General features: G+C 43.6%; 1 protein-coding gene and 1 long non-coding RNA gene across 3 annotated transcripts in view; both read right to left on the bottom strand.

Annotated features, from left to right (window-relative positions):
• Window positions 1-20,275, bottom strand: part of GALR1 (galanin receptor 1) — a 147,726-nt gene that overhangs the window by 69,331 nt on the left and 58,120 nt on the right. The window lies entirely within an intron of this gene.
• The window catches only part of LOC142827143 (uncharacterized), a 29,517-nt gene continuing 16,207 nt past the window's right edge, over window positions 6,966-20,275 (bottom strand). The window contains exons 3-4 of the long non-coding RNA XR_012901597.1: window positions 11,269-11,329; window positions 6,966-8,475 (exon numbers count right to left, since the gene is read on the bottom strand). This is a non-coding gene — a long non-coding RNA (uncharacterized LOC142827143). The remainder of the gene's footprint in view (window positions 8,476-11,268; window positions 11,330-20,275) is intronic.

Raw genomic sequence — 20,275 nt, 5'->3', positions numbered from 1 at the left:
TTTTTTGAACTTAAAAATTGACAGACAACCTTTATTACCAATAATATGTAATGTACTTTACAATGTTCCTGACATATTTCAGCTTCCTGGATTTTTTTTTCATCTGGCCTTCAGATATGAAAGGCAGAGTGATTTAACACCTGTTTAGATTTGTCATCCATGTGACGAAATGAAAAGTATGCCGTTTGCAATAAACTTTGCATAAAATAGTTAATTTGCATTTAATTTTAATGGTTCAAAGAATGTCAGGCAAAATGGTCGGCCCTCACGCATGTTCACTTCATCAAATCTGGCCCTCTTTGAAAAAAGTTTGGACACCCCTGAGCTAGAGACATAAAGGGAAACAAGGAGACATTCTTCAAATATATTAGAAATGTGGCACGGTCAGTCCCACTCCTGGATCTCAGACCCCTGTTCCTCCCACTATCCCGCAGTTTAGGGGCTACAGTACAAGTCCACTTGCCTTTTCTTGGCATTTGGCCTTCTGTTTCTTGCCAAAACAAAGGAGTGTGAGGGCCGATGCCCCCTGTCCTGTTGAGGCTGCGTAAACAGTCTTCCTCAGACACCAGCTGAAGTTTCTGGCCACCTGTGGGGAAAGGAGTCTCCAAAACACTCCCTGTTGGAGCCCTTCAACTCCCCCTGCAGCCTTTGGCAGTGCTGATGTTGTTCTGCTCAGCTCCTGATTCTCCTTATCAATAGTTAGGTCCTCTCCACCTCCACTCTCCAAACTCCTTCTCCATTCTCTCTCGCCCTCCCCCACTGGGAACCTTTTTAAAGAGGTCCCGTGGCAGCCTGAGGTCAGATCTGGCCCATAATTGATGTCTAGCTGCCCTGCCTCAACTGCTCCTAATTAACAAGGGCCATTGCTGGGTTTCCTTTTTCCCAGCGGTACCTTTCTCCCCTTCTATCAAGCCCTTTAACCTGCCCTGTCACAGAAGCAAGAGGAAGCCAAGGACATGTTAGGCCCATTGTTCAGTGAAGAAGAAGAAACAATACCAAGAAACTTGGAAATGGCAGAGGTGCTTAATGACTTCTTTGTTTCAGTTTTCACCAAGAAGTTTGATGGTGACAGGATGCCTAAGATAGTGAATACTAGTGGAAATGGGGTAGGTTTAAAATAAGTTAAAATTTAAAAAAGAACAACTCAAAACTTACATGAAAAAGCTAGATGTCCTCAAGTCACCAGGGCCTGATGAAATGCATCCTAGAATACTCAAGGAACTGATAGAGGAGGTATCTGAACCTTTAGCCATCACCTTTGAAAAATCATGGAAGATGGGAAAGATTCCAGAGACTGGAAAAGGGCAAATATAATGCCCATCTATAAAAAGGGAAATAAGAACAACCCAGGAAACTACAGACCAGTCAGTTTAACTTCTGTGCCAGGAAAGATAATGGAACAAATAATTAAAGGAAATAATCTGCAAATATCTGGAAGATAGTAAGGTAATAGGTATCAGCCAGCATGGATTTGTAAAGAACAAATCATGTCAAACCAATCTGATATCTTTTTTTGATAGGATATCAAGCCCTGTGGATAAGGAAGAAGCGGTGGCTGTGGTATACTTAGACTTTAGTAAAGTATTTGATATTGTCACAATTGACTTTATCAGTAAACTAGGGAAATACAATCTAGATGGGGCTACTATAAGGCGGGTGCATAACTTGCTGGATAACCAGTCTCAGAAAGTAGTTATTAATGGTTCACAATCATGCTGGAAGGGCATAACAAGTGGGGTTCCACAGCGGTCTGTGGCCCTCCTGTGTGCCCCCCCGCAACCTCTTGTGCCCTGGGGCAACAGATCCCTGGGGCAACAGATCCCTACTGCTCTCCCTCCCAGAACTTTCAAAGCACGCAAATCAGCTGATTCAAGCTGTGGGAGGGAGAGGGAGGAGCAGGAATGGAGCACGAATCAGGCAATTCGCACACTCCAAAAGTTGAGGGAGGGATGTGGAGGCGCAGGAAGTGCAGGGGTCCAGTTTCCCAGTGAGCAAGAGGTTTCTGGGAGTCATACAAGGTGTCTGTGTGCTGCAGGTAGAGCCCCAGTGGGCCGCATGTTGCCCACCACTGCTAGAGACTGTAATTTGTTCAGAGAACAGTAGGGTTGCTTTTGAGATATTTGTGGGTGCACAAACACTTGGACATTTATGAACAGACTCTTGCTTTAGGACAGAGTTCCATAAGCAGGTAACCTAGAATTGCCCTTTCTTTTCAAGATGTGATGGTTGCAGTTATTTTCTTTGTGACAACCAGAAAAGCATGGCAAACATCCACCCATGACAACAACCATATTAAAACTCTTCGTTTCCAGCAAGGCATGATGTCAAACACTGGGATTTATATAAACAGTGCCCTTTCCTCAAGATAAAGAGTCAGTCCCAGAGGGAGCCAGATGTTTTTCATGGTCATTCTTATGAGATGTGGACAAGTAAACACACATTTATTTATTTTGTTGATTTCTAATGAATTATGAGATTGACACTTCTGAAGAGAATCTAAAACAATCTCTGAGAAAGATCCTAGTGAAATATGGATTTGAAAGTGAAAGAATATGTCTATTATGGTCTTTGTATTATATGACAGAGATTCTGAATAAGTGGTGAACTCTACTGAAAAATATTGAGAAACTCTAGTTAAGCTCTTTTTTAGAGAATCAGCTATCCCTAACAAACATCTTCATGGTGACTTTATCAACAGCATGTTCTATATTTAATATAACAAATTTCTCTAAAAAAAAAAAAACCCCAACAAACCTGAATCTATTAATGCTAAACGATGCATTAGGCAAGCAATTCAGTCCAGATGCAATTCAGCAGCTAGGTCCCTTTGTTGTACAAAGCACAATTGGATACTAGGCAACAAGGAGGTAAGATTAAAGAGTTCTTCCACAGAAGAAAAAAAAAGGAAAATGCAACCTCTCTGCCATTAGAAAACCAACCACTTGCTCAGAGGGAGCATCTGGCATCAACTATCACTAAGCTGGAAATTAGTGGTAGAAATGTAGCCGTGTTAGTCTGGTGTAGCTGAAACAAAATACAGGTCTATGTAGCACTTTAAAGACTAACAAGATGGTTTATTAGATGATGAGCTTTCGTGGGCCAGACCCACTTCCTCAGATCAAATAATGGAAGAAAATAGTCACAACCATGTATACCATATGTGATTTGTCCTTTTCATGTGTGTTCATTTTTTTTAAATGGTATCCTTTGGTATATATGATTTTTTTTTCCTGGGAGCTGGATGTTAAGGTCACCTGTACTTCTGGAATGGGATGGGGTTGGATGAATTCTTTCCTTTAGGACAGGGGTGGAGAAACTTTTTTGGGTCAGGGGTCACTGACCCACAGAAAAATCAGTCAGGGGCCACTCACAAGTGAGAAGCAAAATGAGAAGCCCCTTACTGAGAAGGAGGAAGACACTCCACACATTCTCCTTGCACATCAGAGCACAGGAGGCTGGGGGCAGGCTAGTAGATATTGTATGCTCCAGCCCTGCGAGTAGGTGGCAGGGGACTGGAGCAGGAACATGGGCTACCCAATGCTGAGCCTCAGGGGCCGATCCAGGCAAGCTGGGGTCCGCATCTGGCCCCTGGGCCTGAAATTTCCCACCCTGCTTTAGGAAGAAGATTTAAGGTCTCCTGCATGGAAGGACAATCCGCTGTGAGGACTCAGAGGAAGAATATGGAGAAAGAAGGCAGGGTTGAAGAGTTTTATTTGTCAGGTCCTAGAATTTTGGTGGAACTCGGCCATATTTTAGCCTTAGTCCAACACCACCTTTTATCAAATTTTAAGCATGTGTTAGTGGACAAATCCAATGAATTTTTAAAGTCAATGTCAGTTTTGCATGATTAAGGACTTAGGTCAAAGTTACCTAAAAGGCAAGGGACAGCATATACAGATCCATAAAGAGGCAGAGAATGTAAAAATAATGAAGTGAGTTAGATGAAGAAATTAATATCTTAACATTTCTTAAAATGTTAAAATAATTCTCTTTAAAAAAATATGATTTAAGGTTACAACCATTCTTGACTAGCTTTGCTGATTTTGGTTTTTAAACTTTAGAAATACCAGGGGTGCCATATTTGTTCTTTCCTTGTGTTGCTGAAGGATTCTTTTGTGGTCTCAGAGATGTGTAATGTGATTCTTAATGATTTTATTGAAGGAATAAAGGCATGAAGCCAGCTTTTCCCAAGTATTCTTTGGCAATGAAATTAAAAAGGTGTAAACATATTCAAGCAACAATAAAAAAGGCTTAATTCTCTGTTGTGTTGCCTCTGGTGTGGTCATTTATAAAATGTGACCAGTACTGCCTACCCCATAGTTAAAAATCATGAATCAGGATCCAAAAAAATCATGAGTTGGGCCAAAAAAATATGATTTAACTAAATAAATGAATATTGTCTTTTACCTTTCTTCTGATTTTTGAACACTTTCTACCCAAACTTGAGTCAATTAATCTTGCAGATTCTCCCAGACTTACAGTAAATACAGTATTGCCAAGCTCAAGTCTTCTGAAATCAGAAGCAATACACTCCCTTCAACCTCCCATTTCCAAAAAACAGGACTCATAGTACGTAAGAGGTACATAAAAACAGCCATACTGGGTCAGACCAAAGGTCCTTCAACAGTGGCCAATACCAGATGCCCTAGAAGAAGTGAACAGAACAGGTAATCTCCTGACATCCATTTCCAGCCTCTGATATGGGCTAGGGCCACCATTCCTACTCATCTTGACTATAGTCATTGATGGACCTAACCTCCATGAATTTATCTGGTTCTTTTTTGAACCCTGTTAAAGTCCTGGTCTTCACAACATCCTCTGGCAAGGAGTTCCAGAGGTTGACTGTGCACTATGTGAAGTCTGGGCAGGGGTTTGGTTGTGAGGGGGGCTCAGGGCAGGGGTGGAGGGTATTGCAGGAAGGGCAAGGGGTGAGGGCTCAGGGGTTTGGGTATGGCAGGGGCTGGAGTCAGGGCAGAGGGTGGGGACTCCGAGTAAGGGGGTGAAGGAGTGAGGGTAGCAGGTTGGGGGCTCAGTGCAAAGGGTGTAGGGTCCTGGAATGAGGGCTGGGGGTAGAGGTTCAGGATTCAATGTGGGGTTCTCAGGGCAGGAGTTGGAGGTTCAGGGTATGGGGAGGGAAGTGAAAAGGCTCAGGACAGAAGATGAGGTACAGCAGTCAAGGCAGGGAGTGGAAGGTGCAGGACTCAGGGCAGGGGACTGGGAGGCCGAGGGGAGCTTACTGGGGCAACCCATGGCAGCAAGGGTGGTGCTGCTCTGGCAATAGCTCCTCTCAGGGGATGGACTGCAGGAGCGCGCTTAAGCCTCCATCTGCCTCTCCCTCCCCCTCCTCCCCGCCCCGGCCTCCAATCTGTGCAGGGGATTGAGACTCTGAGCCAGACCCAGCCTTCAGCTGCCCCCAGGCCTCCTGCTTATCTGGAGTGAGGCCACACTCTGGGCCTGGGCCTGGCCTGCAGCTGCCCTCCCCTGGCCAGCTGGTTCAGAGCCAGGGTGCAATACTCAGCTTCAGTGTCTCCTTAGGGGAGGCCTCTCCTCAGAGGGGGACTCTCCTTGGGGGTGGGGCTTGGGTCACAGTTCTTAGCTCTAGATTCTCTTTGGGGGAGCCTTTCCTGGGTGGGGAGCAGGCTACACTGCTCAATTCTCAGGGTGGTCCTGGGAGGGGGCCCTGATAGGGCCCGGGGGAGTTTCCCCCCCCCAACCTTTCCAGCACTATTGGGCGCAGAGGGGCCATTTATCCAATCTGGTGGCCAGATATGTGGATCCTTGTCCCCAGCTGGCCATTCTCCTGCTGGGGCAGCTTCCCCCAGGGGTCACTCTGCAGTATAGCTATCCTCCAATCAGCCCCCTTCCTTTCCATGTTATGGAAAAAACAGTCCCATTCCAGGCATTTTCCTGACACAAAAAAACCCTGACTTTGCTCTAAGTTAGGATAAAAGGAACTGACATACTAAACTTTGTGGTCCTACCTCTTACCATTTAGGAGGAGTTCTTGAACAAACAGACTCACGGATGGATGCATGGACTCACAGATAGACACACAGTCTAAAATATATAGAAAATATATAAATATATTTAATTTTTAAATGTACCTGTTTAACCCTTATGGCACAGTTAGATGACTTTCTGAAGATGACTTTCTGAAGCTCTCATCTACAATCACAACAATTAGACATTTCAACTTTAAAAAAAAAAAAAATTAGAGTTAAGAGTCTCACATGACTCCAGAAGCTGAGACTTTAAGACAAATACCAAAAATGACCCATGATAACATTGTAAGAGTTGGAATCTATGGATATAAAATGCTATCATTTGGAACTGAGAATGTGTTACATTTACTTTTGAACTAGTGTAAATAACTGCACAAGGCACATGACAATATAGAATCAGGTCCACGTTTTAAGCAGCCTAACTAAATAGCCAGCTCCTGTTCAAGTATTTTGCTGTCAGACTCTTGTATAGTCATAATTTTGACACTTGTCCAGTTAACATACAATTTTTCACATCAAGTGGCCTTGATTTTTTTGTAAGTGGGTCTGGCCCACGAAAGCTTATCACCTAATAAACCATCTTGTTAGTCTTTAAAGTGTTACATAGTCCTGTCTTTTGTTTCAGCTACACCAGACTAACACGGCTGCATCTCTATCACGATTCTTTTTCCATGTGTGATTTTCTTTTCTATGCTTACAGTAATATGTAGTATCCCAATATGTAGTATCCCAAATATATCATTCTAGAGGCAGTAGAGATACAAGATATAAAATGTGCAAAGAGACAGAAACTTGCGACAGTGACATGAAAAAAGTCTTTCCCTATAGTAGTTGAAAGCACATGATTAAATTATCGTCATAGATAAATATTATGGACATTAGCAACCCAAAACTAATGATCACTTAGGCAACAAAAAAATTAAACCATAAGCATAGCAACGGAGTGGCTTAATAGAGCTCTAGCCTACTAATATTCTGGTTTATTTGTCACCCAAACTGATAAAACTTGGATTTCTATGTCCCTTGCATATTAGTCTTAATTAACTTTTATTACTTCCTATGGCCCTGTTGGAACCAGAAAAAAATCATTTGCAGGATGATTAGGCAAATGTTTTCCTTAGTAACATGTCCTCGGGCTGATCTAATGGATATTTTTTTAATCTAGTCTGGCATATTTCACAAAAACAGTGTTCTTTGCACAGAGCACTTAGCATTTCCAGAGGACACAAGTTACATTTACTCTCTTGTGCCATATATAACAGTCTTTTACGGTGTCTGCATACATTGCTAATATGAGACATCCTTTCTGCCATCATTTTTATAAAATGGGTTTCTTCTTAGTCTCTTATGGTAATTAATAGTTAGAAATTTTATATTGAAAAATATAATGTGCCTAATTCTATTTAAAACAGCTAAGCAATTCAAAGCAATTGTCCCATGTGTCACCACAACACAGGACACCATACACGATAATGATAGAACCTAACCTTGATATTGATGTGTGAGGATTCAATAAATGCTATTCAGAATTTCATTGCTGAATCACCTGCATTGTGATTGGATTATAGTGGGATAGGTATGTGCAGTTCCAGTCCCACTCTCTCAGCTATGCAAATTACAATGCAGAAGTTGCAGCAAATAACCTCATTCAATGTATGGCTCCTTTAAATTATTGCACTCAGTTCGGTTTTCTAAGGGCCCATCTAAATGACCATTATCTTAGCAGCAAGGTGGGGTGTGAAGCTGCCACTGACTGTCTATGGGGGCCTTGCTAATGTCACAAACAGTTTGCTAAGGTGGTTTTATCTACTTTAGGATATTTCATCCACATGCATTAATTGTAGAAGCCAGGATACGCATGTGAACAGATATAACTGGCATCTTTTTATTCTATGGTATTGATTAATTTGAGATAGTCCAAGCCTATACAACAGTTGTGTGTGGGCTGACTAGAGAGTGTACCCTACCTAGACGTCAAAAACTTTGTGAAAAAGTAATACTTTACCAAAAAGTGATACTTCTACATGAAACAGCTAATCAATCACTCCTTTGTTCAGTTTTTAACATCTCAGCTTTAGCATTCATGTTAAATCATGTTTTAATTAGTTTAATCAGCTGTCATAGTTACGAAAAGAAAAGAAAAAAAACTTGAAAAAACAAAGGCAAAGAAAATACTCAAAGAACTCTAACAAGCAGAGGGAGAAGAATAGAAGATTTCACCGAGTCTGTTAAGGATCTGGTTTTGTCATTTTAATTAAAATGAGAGGCTCTCAGATGCTACGGGAATGAGTGGTATATCTCAATTTCTCATCATCTCAATGCAGTCTTTTCCATGTGATAATGCTTCAGGGTCCTCTCTGAAGATTTCATTTGAATATTAATAAAAAACAATAGTAGAAAATGTAGAAATGGCTGAGGTACTTAATGACTTTTGTTTCCATTTTCATCAAGAAGGGTAGTGGTGATTCGATACCTAACACAGTATATGGCAATGAACAGAGAAAGAACAAGTTAAAAATTACTTAGATAAGTTAGATGTCTTCAAACCACCTGATTAAATCCATCCTAGAATATTCAAAGAACTGTCTGAAGAGATATCTAAGACACTAGCTGTTATCTTTGAAAAGTCATGGAATTTGGGAGAGATTCTGGAAGACTGGAAAAGGGCAAATGCAGTACCCATCTATAAAAAGGGAAATAAGGACAACCCAGGGAATCATAAACCAGTCAGCTTAGCTTCTGTGCCAGGAAAAATAATGGAATAAATAATTAAGGAATCCATTTTCAAACCTCTAGAAGATAATAAGGTGATAAGTAACAGTCAGCATGGATTTGTCAAGAACAAATCATGTCAAGCTACTCTCATGCTTTTCTTTCACAGCATAATAAGCCTTATGGATAGGGGACAAGCAGTAGATGTGATATATCTAGACCTTCTCATTAACAATTTGACTGGACCTACTAAAAGGTGGGTGCATAATTGGTGGAATAACTGTTCCAACACAATAGTTATTAAGAGTTCACAGTCATGCTGAAAGGGCATAATGAGTGGGATTATGCTGGGATCAATTCTGAGACCAGCTCGGTACAATATCTTCATCAATAATTTAGATAATAGCTTAGGGTATGTCTACACTACCCTCCTAATTCGAACTAGGAGGGTAATGTAGGCATACCGCACTTGCAAATGAAGCCCGGGATTTGAATTTCCCGGGCTTCATTTGCATAAGCTGGGTGCCGCCATTTTTAAATCCCGGCTAGTTCGAACCCCGTGCCGCGTGTAGCTACACGCGGCACGGGGTTCGAACTAGCCAGGATTTAAAAATGGCGGCACCCAGCTTATGCAAATGAAGCCCGGGAAATTCAAATCCCGGGCTTCATTTGCAAGTGCGGTATGCCTACATTACCCCGCTAGTTCGAACTAGCGGGGTAGTGTCGACATACCCATACAGAGTACAGGCAGTCCCCGGGTTACGTACAAGATAGGGACTATAGGTTTGTTCTTAAGTTGAATTTGTACGTAACTCGGAACTGGCTCCAGATTCAGCCGCTGCTGCTGAAACTGACCAGGGGCTGACTACAGGAAGCCCGAGGCAGAGTTGCTCTGCCCCCAGCTTCCTGGAATCAGCCACTGATCAGTTTCAACAGCGGCTGAATCTGGAGCCTGGGACAGAACAGCTGGAGCGCTGCCGGGTAGGTCCCCCCAGGACCAACCCGGCAGCACCCCAGCTGCTCTACCCCAGGCATCCACAACAAAAGCCTGGTCTGCTGGGGGGGGGGGGGACGCACTAGCTGCGCCCCCCGCCAGCAGACCAGGGAGATCCGGAGCAAAGCCGCAGAGGCGGTGGGACCCCGCCGCCTCCAAGGCTTTGCTCGGGGTGTCCCTGGTCTGCCGGGGATCCCCCCAGCAGACCAGGGACACCCGGAGCAGCTTTTCTCACCCTGGAGGATGCAGTGGCGGGACCACTGCACGTCTGGATGGTCCCGCCGCCTGCGAGTTCCGGGGCGAGAAAAGCCCCGTTCGTAAGTGCGAAAACTCGGGGACTGCCTGTACACTTATAAACTTCCTCTCCCATCCTAGTGTAACTCCCTTTTTCCTCCCTGTGTTACTCAGGAGCAGGTCACACTCACAGGTTTTCCTGGGCACCTGATGGTCTTGACATAAAAGGAGATCCTGAGTGCCCCAGTGGTGATGTTGTTTGGTTGGGGAAAACCTATCCACCCCCTTGCTGCAGTCCCTTGCTCATAAAGAATGTACAATGGCAGTACCTCCACCTGGCTGGCCCTGTACACACTGTTGTGACTTGGGAGCCTCCAGGAATAAACTTATTCCAGCAATAAACTGGATCTAACTCCAAAACAACAATTACAAATTATAAATAATATACATCTAATAGATTGCATTAGAATAACAACCTTTACTTAACTTAAAGAAACAGGATTTAACACATTAACAGTGAATAACATCAATTAACGAAGTACACAGAAGTAACAGGAACTTATCTATCTGCCAATATTTATCCCACCCCAGTGTGCACGGCCCTGGACTCAAAGTCCCAGACTCTTGCTTGCATGGGTGCGCTTGAAGAACTGCAGCTGTAATGGAGATTCTCTGTAGGAAGGGTGTATGTGGGTCCAAGCTATGAAGGAGCTCTGGGTCACCGGGTTGGCCTCTCTGCCTCTTTTTGAACCCAGAGTTAGTCTATATCACTGAGGTTTGTCCCAGGCAGCATTTCCCAAAGATGCCCATTTACTCAGTCTGTGTGCTGGATGCAGAGTAGCTGCTAGCCACAAGTATAGCCAAAGGGCCTCCCTTCTAGGGCAATCAATCAGAAGCAGCCTGCTAGATCCCAGTTCCAAAGGCTGGCTATCCCAGTCTGTTACTGCAACGTAGCAGCTCCTGAATTGGATCAAACTCCTCCACAGCAGCCTGGCTCCCTTTCTACTCCAAAAACAGAGGGAAGAGTCCACAGACTGCTGAGTCTTCCTCCACACACACGGAGAGACCCAGATCTCCCACACAAAAGTCACTTCCTTCCTGGTTTACTCCAGGGCTCATGGGAATTGTAGTCTCTGGGGCTAGATTGAAGTACACAGGATCTTCCCAGAGAATAAGCAGAGGCACCTTTAGTAAGGGGACTACCAAGTGTTTACATGGGTAATTTCTTTTAAAAAAATGTTTTAGGGCTTTCTGAATATTCTGCAGTACTTAGATTACATTTCCCCAAAATACAAAACCCCTTAGCAGAGGACTGCAAGAACATACCTTTTTAATTCAGATTTCTACTTACAGTAACACTTGAATTCATAGTACCTGAGTGATGATCCTGTTGAATAGATACAACAACATTGCAGAAGAGCAGTGGTTCTCAACCTATGTACCATTGTGAGCCACATACACAGCTTTTTATGTGTTATGTGGGACACACACACACACACACACACACAAAAACCCATATGGCCCTGAGAATGTTATGTGCGCTGCAGATGTGTGCTGACTGGGCCGCAAGCAGTTTGTGATTTGCAGGTTAAGAACAACTTCCTCAGAGCCACACACTTGCTATGAATCAAGCTGGCTTTCAGCCATCTTTGGCTCTTTCTTTTTTAGAGCCAGGATTAACAAAGCCTTGGCTAAGATGATTTAGTTGGGGTTGGTCCTGCTTTGAGCAGAGAGTTAAACTAGATGACCTCCTTAAGTCTCTTGCAACCCTAATCTTCCATGATTCATTCATTTAAAGCAAAATGCCAGAACTTCGTGAATGAAATAAAATTTTGAAATGGATCAGACATGAAGATTACTTACTTGTTTGTGATTTCATAACAAGAACATTAAATAATTATTGTCAAGTTGTCATCTCTTAGAGTAAATGTAATTAAAGATATATGAGCACTTGAATGGCTGCATTTTTAAATGAAAAGACTACAAATATTTTGAGCAAACAAATATACATTATGTTTTAGATTTGAAAGGGAAGGGAGCTGATTAGCACTTTATTAAAAAGTTTGCAAATTTCACATGAACATATCAACCCATCAAGCAATATCCTCAAACTTTTGTGACATAGAATGGCAGGAAAAGCACGGATATCATCTCTACATCAAGTGGACCTTTTCAGAACAGCCAGCCTTCCATACAATAGGCAAAGCCCCTCTAAGGATATGTCTATACAACAGAGTTATTTCAGAATAACTGAAGTTACTCTGAAATAACATAGTCCACCATCTACACAGCAAGCCATTATTTTGGCATAATATCAAAATAACGTCAAACTGGAGGACTTCCTATTCCGACTCTTATAACCCTCATTTTATGAGGAATAAGAGAAGTCAGAGATAGGGTACGTCTACGCTGCAACACTATTTCGAAATAACTAGCCCTATTCCAAAATAACTTAGGGTATGTCTACACTAACTTTCATAGGCACTACACTAGCACTCCATTAGTTCGAATTAAATTCGAACTAACGGAGCGCTTAGTTCGAACTAGGAAAACCTCATTTTACGAGGATTAAGACTAGTTCGAACTAGCTAGTTCTAAGTAAGGGGTGTGTAGCCCCTTAATTCGAACTAGTGGGAGGCTAGCCCTCCCCAGGTTTCCCTGGTGGCCACTCTGGCCAACACCAGGGAAACTCTTCTGCCCCCCTCCCGGCCCCGGACCTCTTAAAGGGGCACGGGCTGGCTATGGTGCCCGTGCCAGGTGCAAGCCTGCCAGCACCCAGCAGGCAGACCCTGCACCTGGCACAAATCGAGCCACCCACCCGATGCCCCCCAGCCCTGCCCCTCTTCCCGGGACCAGGCTGGCGGCTCCCGGGAGCTTGCCCGGGACCACAAGAGGCGGGCACCCACCTGGGCTAGTGCAGACATAGTGGACCTCGTCCATGATCTCCGCACTAGGCACAGGAAAGTGGCTGGCTAGGGCAGGAGAGCTGCCAGCCTGGCCACCCAGGAGTAGGTGTGCAAGAGAATCAAGGGGGTCCAGTGAGACCCCCGACCCTGAGCTTACAATGGCCGTCCTCGGTCAGACCAAAGGTCCATCTAGCCCAGTAGCCTGTCTGCCGACAGCGGCCAACACTAGGGACCCTGGAGGGGATGGACCGAAGACAGTGACCAAGCCATTTGTCTCGTGCCATCCCTCTCCAGCCTTCCACAAACCGTGGGCAGGGACACCACTCCTACCCCCTGGCTAATACCACTCCATGGACCCAACCTCCATGACTTGATCTCACTTCCCTTTAAACTCTGTTCTAGTTGTAGCCTTCACAGCCTCCTGCAGCAAGGAGTTCCACAGGTTGACTCTTTGCTTTGTGAAGAACAACTTTCTGTTACTACTTTGAAGCCTGCTACCCATTCCTTTCCTTTGGTGTCCTCTAGTCCTTCTTTATGGGAACTAATGAAGAACTTTTCTGTATGCACCCTCTCCACCCCACTCCTGCTTTTAGAGACCTCTATCCTGTCCCCCCTCCGTCTCCTCTTTTCTAAGCTGAAAAGTCCCAGTCTCTTTAGCCTCTCTTCATATGGGACCTGTTCCCAACCCCTGATCATTTTAGTTGCCTCTCCTCTCCCAGCCTCTCTCTTCCCCTCTCCTACCTCCTTTTCCCAGTCTCCCCCAGTTTTGTTCAATAAAGACAGATTCCATTTTGGAACACAATTGTCCTTTATTTTGTACATCAAGAGAGGGGCTAGGGAAGTGTAAGTGGAAGGAGGTGAGGGAGGAATGGGGCACGAGCCCCCGATGGGGAGGACTGGGCTGGCTCTGCGGGCTTCTGGGGGTGGAAGCTCTCCTGCAGCCCCCCAATTGCCCCCTTTCCCCAGATGGCAGCCTGCAGCAAGTGCAGCTGGGTTGATGGCTGAGTGCTGTGATGTGCCCAGTGTGGGTAGTTCCGGCAATCCAAGCCAGGACTGCTTTGCAAGCGGGGTACCCCTGAGAACTGTCTGTCCAGGGTGGGGTCGGGACCCTTTAAGCACAGCCCTCGGCTTGCCTGAGACAGCATCTCCACGCTCTAAGTCCTCCTCTGCTGCCCTGCCGGCACTGCTTCCGGCCATCCTTAAGCCCTGTTCAGGGTCCACTTAATGTGGACGCGCTAGTTCGAATTAGCAAAATGCTAATTCTAACTAGTTTTTAGTTCTAGATGCGTTAGTTCAAATTAGCTTAGTTCGAATTAACTAATTCGAACTAAGTTAGTTCGAATTAACGTTGTAGTGTAGACATACCCTTAGTCTGTGTCTATGCAGCAGGCAGTTATTTCAAAACAGTGTCAAAATACTGTCAAACTGGAAAACTTCTTACGCCGACTCTTGTAACCTTCATTGTACGAAGAATAAGGGAAGTCGGAGGCAGAATGCTCTATTTCAAAATAAGATATGCCATTGACATAGCTCAATTTGTGTAACTTCCTTCAAGTTGAGTCCTGCAGTGTAGACGCACTCAAAGAGTACTATTCCTCGGACTTTCTGCTGCATAGACAGCGCCAAAAGATGAAATAAGCTATTTCAACTTAAGTTACTCAATTGACGTAACTCAAATTGCATAGCTTACTTAGGCTTTAGCCCTGCTATGTGGATGTGCCCTAAACCAGGCATGATGGGAAGATGGAATACTTCACACGCACTCTGCCTTGGAAGTCTTTATGGTGAACAGATCCCTCTTCCACCTTGTGAAGTATCAAAACCCACAACTCTGGGGTACATACTAGTTTGGAGAATATTAACAATTACCTTTGGATAATCTATAAAACAGACAGGGGGCGAGAGAGATGCGGGCAATATATGAATCTCCTGAGTGGCACCATAGTTGTAGAAGGGGTCTCTTGCAATGTTCCCTCATTTTCCCCACACATGCGCAGAATGAGTTTTGTTATGTGCACCAATATGGAGGTTATGTGACACATCGCTTCCATAAGAACATAAGAAAGGCTATACTGGGTCAGACCAAAGGTCCATCTACTCCAGTATCCTGTCTTCTAACAGTAGCCAATACTAGATGCCCCAGGGGGAGTGAACAGAACTTGGTAATCATCAAGTGATCCCTCTCCTGTCATCCATTTCCAGCCTTTGGCAAACAGAGGCTAGGGACACCATTCCTACCCATATTGGCTAATAAGTATTGATGGACCTAATCTCCATGAATTTATCTAGTTCTTTTTTGAACCCTGTTAAAGTCCTGATCGTCACAATAGCCTCTGGCAAGGAGTTCCACAGGCAGACTATGTACTGTGTGAAGAAAAATTTCCTTTTGTGTGTTTTAAACCTGCTACCTATTAATTTCATTTGGTGACCTCTAGTTGTTAGGGGAACATGCAAATAACTTTTCCCTATTCACTTTCTCAATACCTGTCATGATTTTATAGACCTCTACCATACCCCCTTTAGTCTCCTCTTTTCTCATCTGAAAAGTCCCAGTATTTTTAAGCTTTCTTCATATGGCATCCATTCCAAACCCCTAATCATTTTTGTTGCCCTTTTCTGAACCCTATGTACAAAGAAAATTCATGTGGTGGGGTGAGGCTAAGGAGTACAGAGTGTGAAAAGGGGTTCACACTGGGATTGAGATTTAGGGTGCAGAGTTGTGAGGACTCTATCTGGGGATGCATATTCTGAGGTAGGGCCAGAGATGAGGAGTTTGGAGTGCAGGCTACCTTGGGGCTATGAACGGCAGAGAAGACTCCCCAGCTCTCTCATCCCACAGTCCATGCTTGGCCTGGGCTTGGGCTTGAGTAAGATAAGTCATCACCTGCCCACGGCAAGCCCAGGTGAGGTGCATTCCCTGAGCACAAGCATGGTGCTTAATAGTTTACTGCATGGCAGCACAGTTGCACTACTTATAGGGAACTTACATCTCTATGATCATTGAAAAGTATTGCCCCTTGATTAGTATTTAAGAATATAAGAACTTAAAAATGGCCATACTGGGTCACATCAAAAGTTCATCCAGCCCAGTACCCTGTCTGCCGACAGTGGCCAATGCCAGGTATCCCAGAGGGAGTGAATCGAACAGGTAATAATCAAGTAATCTCTCTCCTCCCATCCATCTCCACCCTCTGACAAACAGAGGCTAGGGACACCATTCCTTACCCATACTGGCTAATAGTCATTAATATACTTAACCCCCATGAATGTATCTAGTTCTCTTTTAAACCCTGTTATAGTCCTAACCTTCACAACCTCCTCAGGCAAGGAGTTCCACAGATTGACTATGCGCTGTGTGAAGAACTTCTTCCTTTTATTTCTTTTAAACCTGTGGCCCATTAGTTTCATTTGGTGGCCCCTAGTTCTTGTATTATGAGAACAAGTAAATAACTTTTCCTTATTCACTTTCTCCACACCACTCATGATTTTAAATACCTCTATCATATCCCCACTTAGTCTCCTCTTTTCCAAGCTGAAAAGTCCCAGTCTCTTTAATCTCTCCTCATATGGGACCCATTCCAAACCCCTAATCATTTTATTTCTCTGAACCTTTTCTAATGCCAGTATATCTTTTTTGAGATGAGGAGACCACATCTGTATGCAGTATTCAAGATGTGGGCATACCATGGATTTATATAAGGGCAATAAGATATTCTCTATCCCTTTTCTAATGATTCGTAACATCCTGTTTGCTTTTTAGACTGCTGCTGCACACTGCGTGGACGTCTTCAGAGAATTATCCATGATGACGCCAAGATCTTTTTCCTGATTAGTTGTAGCTAAATTAGCTCCCATCATATTATATGTATAGTTAGGGTTGTTTTTCCCAATATGCATTACTTTACATTTATCCACATTAAATTTCATTTGCCATTTTGTTGCCCAATCACTTAGTTTTGTGAGATCTTTTTTAAGTTCTTCACAGTCTGCTTTGGTCTTACCTACCTTGAGCAGTTTAGTATCGTCTGCAAACTTTACCACCTCACTGTTTACCCCTTTCTCCAGATCATTTATGAATAAGTGAAATAGGATTGGTCCTTGGACCTACCCTTGGAAAACACCACTAGTTACCCCTCTCCATTCTGAAAATTTACCATTTAGTCCTACCTTTTGTTTCCTGTCTTTTAACCAGTTCTCAGTCCATGAAAGGATCTTCCCTTTTATCCCATGACAACTTAATTTACATAAGAGCCTTTGGTGAGGGACCTTGTCAAAGGCTTTCTGGAAATCTAGGTACACTATATCTACTGGTTCCCCCTTGTCCACATGTTTGTTGACCTCTTCAAAGAACTCAAATAGATTAGTAAGACATGATTTCCCTTTACAGAAACCATGTTGACTTTTGCCCAACAAATTACGTTCTTCTATGTGTCTGACAATTTTATTCTTTACTATTGTTTCAACTAATTTGCCCGTACTGACATTAGACTTACAGGTCTGTAATTGCTGGGATCACTGTAGAGCCGTTTTTAAATATTGGTGTTATGTAGCTATCTTCTAGTCATTGAGTACAGAAGCAGATTTAAAGGATAGGTTACAAACCATAGTTAATAGTTTCACAATTTCACATTTGAGTTCTTTCAGAACTCTTGGGTGAATGCCATCTGGTCCGGTGACTTGTTACTGTTAAGTTTATCAATTAATTCCAAAACCTCTTCTAATGACACTTCAATCTGTGACAAGTCCTCAGATTTGTCACCTACAAAGGACGGGTCAGGTTTGGGAATCTCCCTACAATCCTCAGCCGTGAAGACTGGAGCAAATAATTCATTTAGTTTCTCCACAATGACTTTCAGGGCTCGACAAACTCCTGAATCAGCCAGTCGCTCCATGCATCCCATTCACCAGCGCTTCGCGCATGCCCAGTACCAATCAGGCACATGCGCAGTGCGGGGCTGGCGAGTGGCTCTTGCCGGGGTCTGTCAAGCCCTGATGACTTTATTGTCTTTAAGTGCTCCTTTTGTATCTCGATTATCCAGGGGCTCCACTGGGGGTACGTCTAGACTACAGGCTTTTGTCGACAGAAGTTTTGTCGACAGATACTGTCGACAAAACTTCTGTTGACAAAGAGCGTCTACACTACATTCAGTTCTGTCGACAAAGCAAGCTGCTTTGTCGACATGGTAGTGTAGACGCAAAGGACAGTTTACATGCAATAACACCTTCTGTCGACAGAAACTCTGTCGACAGAAGGCGTTATGCCTCGTAAAATGAGGTTTACCAGCGTCGACAAAACTGCTGAGTTCTGTTGACGTTATGTCGACAGAACTCAGCGGTAGTGTAGACGCAGGTATAGTTTTGTCGACAAAAGTCCACTTTTGTCGACAAACCTCTGTAGTCTAGACACACCCTGGTTGTTTAACTGGCTTCCTTTTGAGTTTTTCGCTAGCTGTTCTTCAAACTCCTTTTTGGCTTTTCTTATTACATTTTTACACTTAATTTGGCAGTGTTTATGCTCCTTTCAATTTACCTCACTAGAATTTGACTTCCATTTTTAAAAGATGTCTTTTTATCTCTTATTGCTTCTTTTACATGGTTGTTAAGCCATGGTAGCTCTTTTTTTGTTCTTCTACTATGTTTTTTTTAATTTGGGGTATACGTTTAAGTTGGGCCTCTATGATGGTGTCTTTGAAAAGTGTCCATGAAGCTTGCTGGGATTTTACTTTAGTCACTGTATCTTTTAATTTTTGTTTAATTAAGCTCCTCACTTTTGCATAGTTCCCCTTTTTTAATTAAATGCCACAGTGTTGGGCTACTGAAGTGTTCTTCCCACCACAGGAATGTTAAATGTTATTATATTATGGTCACTATTTCCAAGCGGTCCTGTTGTATTACCTCTTGGACCAGATCCAGCGCACCTCTCAGGACTAAATCAAGAATTGCCTCTCCCCTTATGGGTTCCTGTACCAGCTGCTCCAAGAAGCAGTCATTTAAGGTATCAAGAAATTGTCTCTGCATCTCGTCCTGAAGTGACATATACCCAGTCAATATGGGGATAGTTGAAATCCCCCACTATTATTGAGTTCTTTATTTTGATAGCCTCGCTAATCTCCCTTAGCATTTCATAGTCACTATTACGGTTCTGGTCAGGTGGTCGATAATAGATCCCTACTGTTATATTCTTATTAGAACAGGGAATTATTATCCATAGCGACTCTATGGAACATGTTGATTCATTTAAGATTTTTCTTAATTTGATTCTAAATTCTCTTTAACATATAGTGCCACTCCCCCACCCACATGACCTGTTCTGTCCTTCCGATATATTTTGAACCCCACAATGATTGTGTCCCATTGATTGTCCTCACTCCACCAAGTTTCTGTGTTGCCTATTATATCAGTATCCTCCTTTAACACGAAGCATTCTAGTTCACCCACCTTATTTTTTAGACTTCTAGCATTTGTGTACAAGCACTTTAAAAACTTGTCACGGTTTATGTGTCTGCCCTTTTCTGATGTGTCAGATTCTTTTTCATGTTAATGTTTTTCATCTAATCTGGCCCATACTTTATCCTCTTCCATCCTCTCCTCCTGACTAAAACCTAGAGAATCTCTATCAATAGACTCTCCTCTAAAAGACATCTCTGTCCGATCCACGTGCTCCTCTGCACCCATCAGCTTTCCCCCATCTCTTAGTTTAAAAACTGCTCTGCGATGTTTTTAACGTTAAGTGCCAGCAGTCTGGATCCACTTTGGTTCAGGTGGAGCCCATCCTTCCTGTATAGGCTCTCCCTATCCAAAAAGTTTCCGCAGCTCCTTATAAAGCTAAATCCCTCCTCCCTACACAATCATCTCATCCACGCATTGAGACTCTGAAGCTCTGCCTGCCTACCTGGCCTGCGCATGGAACTGGAATCATTTCTGAGAATGCTACCATAGAGGTCCTGGATTTCAGTCTCTTTCCTAGCAGCCTAAATTGGGCCTCCAGGACATCTCTGCTATCCTTTCCTATGTCATTGGTACCTACATGTACCACGACCACCAGCTTCTCCCCAGCACTACACATAAGTCTATCTAGATGCCTTGAGAGATCCACAACCTTCACACCAGGCAGGAAAGTCACCATACGGTTCTCCCATTCATCGCAAACCCAGCTATCTACAGTTCTAATGATCGAATCTCCCATTACTAACACCTGCCTTTTCCTACTGACTGGAATTCCCTCCCCGGAGAGGTAACCTCAATGAAAGAGGATACCCCAACATCTGGAAGGAGGGTCCCAACTGTGGGAAGGTTTCCCTCTGCTCCCGTTGACTGCTCCCCGTCCCTGAGCCTTTCATCTTCCTTAACAGTGCAGGGCCTATCTGACCAGAGGTGGGACAATTCTACAGTATCCTGGAAAGCCTCATCTACGTACCTCTCTGCCT

Source organism: Pelodiscus sinensis, chromosome 2 (genome assembly GCF_049634645.1).
Source record: "Pelodiscus sinensis isolate JC-2024 chromosome 2, ASM4963464v1, whole genome shotgun sequence".
In the NCBI taxonomy this organism is placed as follows: domain Eukaryota; kingdom Metazoa; phylum Chordata; order Testudines; family Trionychidae; genus Pelodiscus; species Pelodiscus sinensis.
Note: the sequence above shows the minus strand (reverse complement) of the source record. Positions and strands in the feature narration are given on the sequence as shown.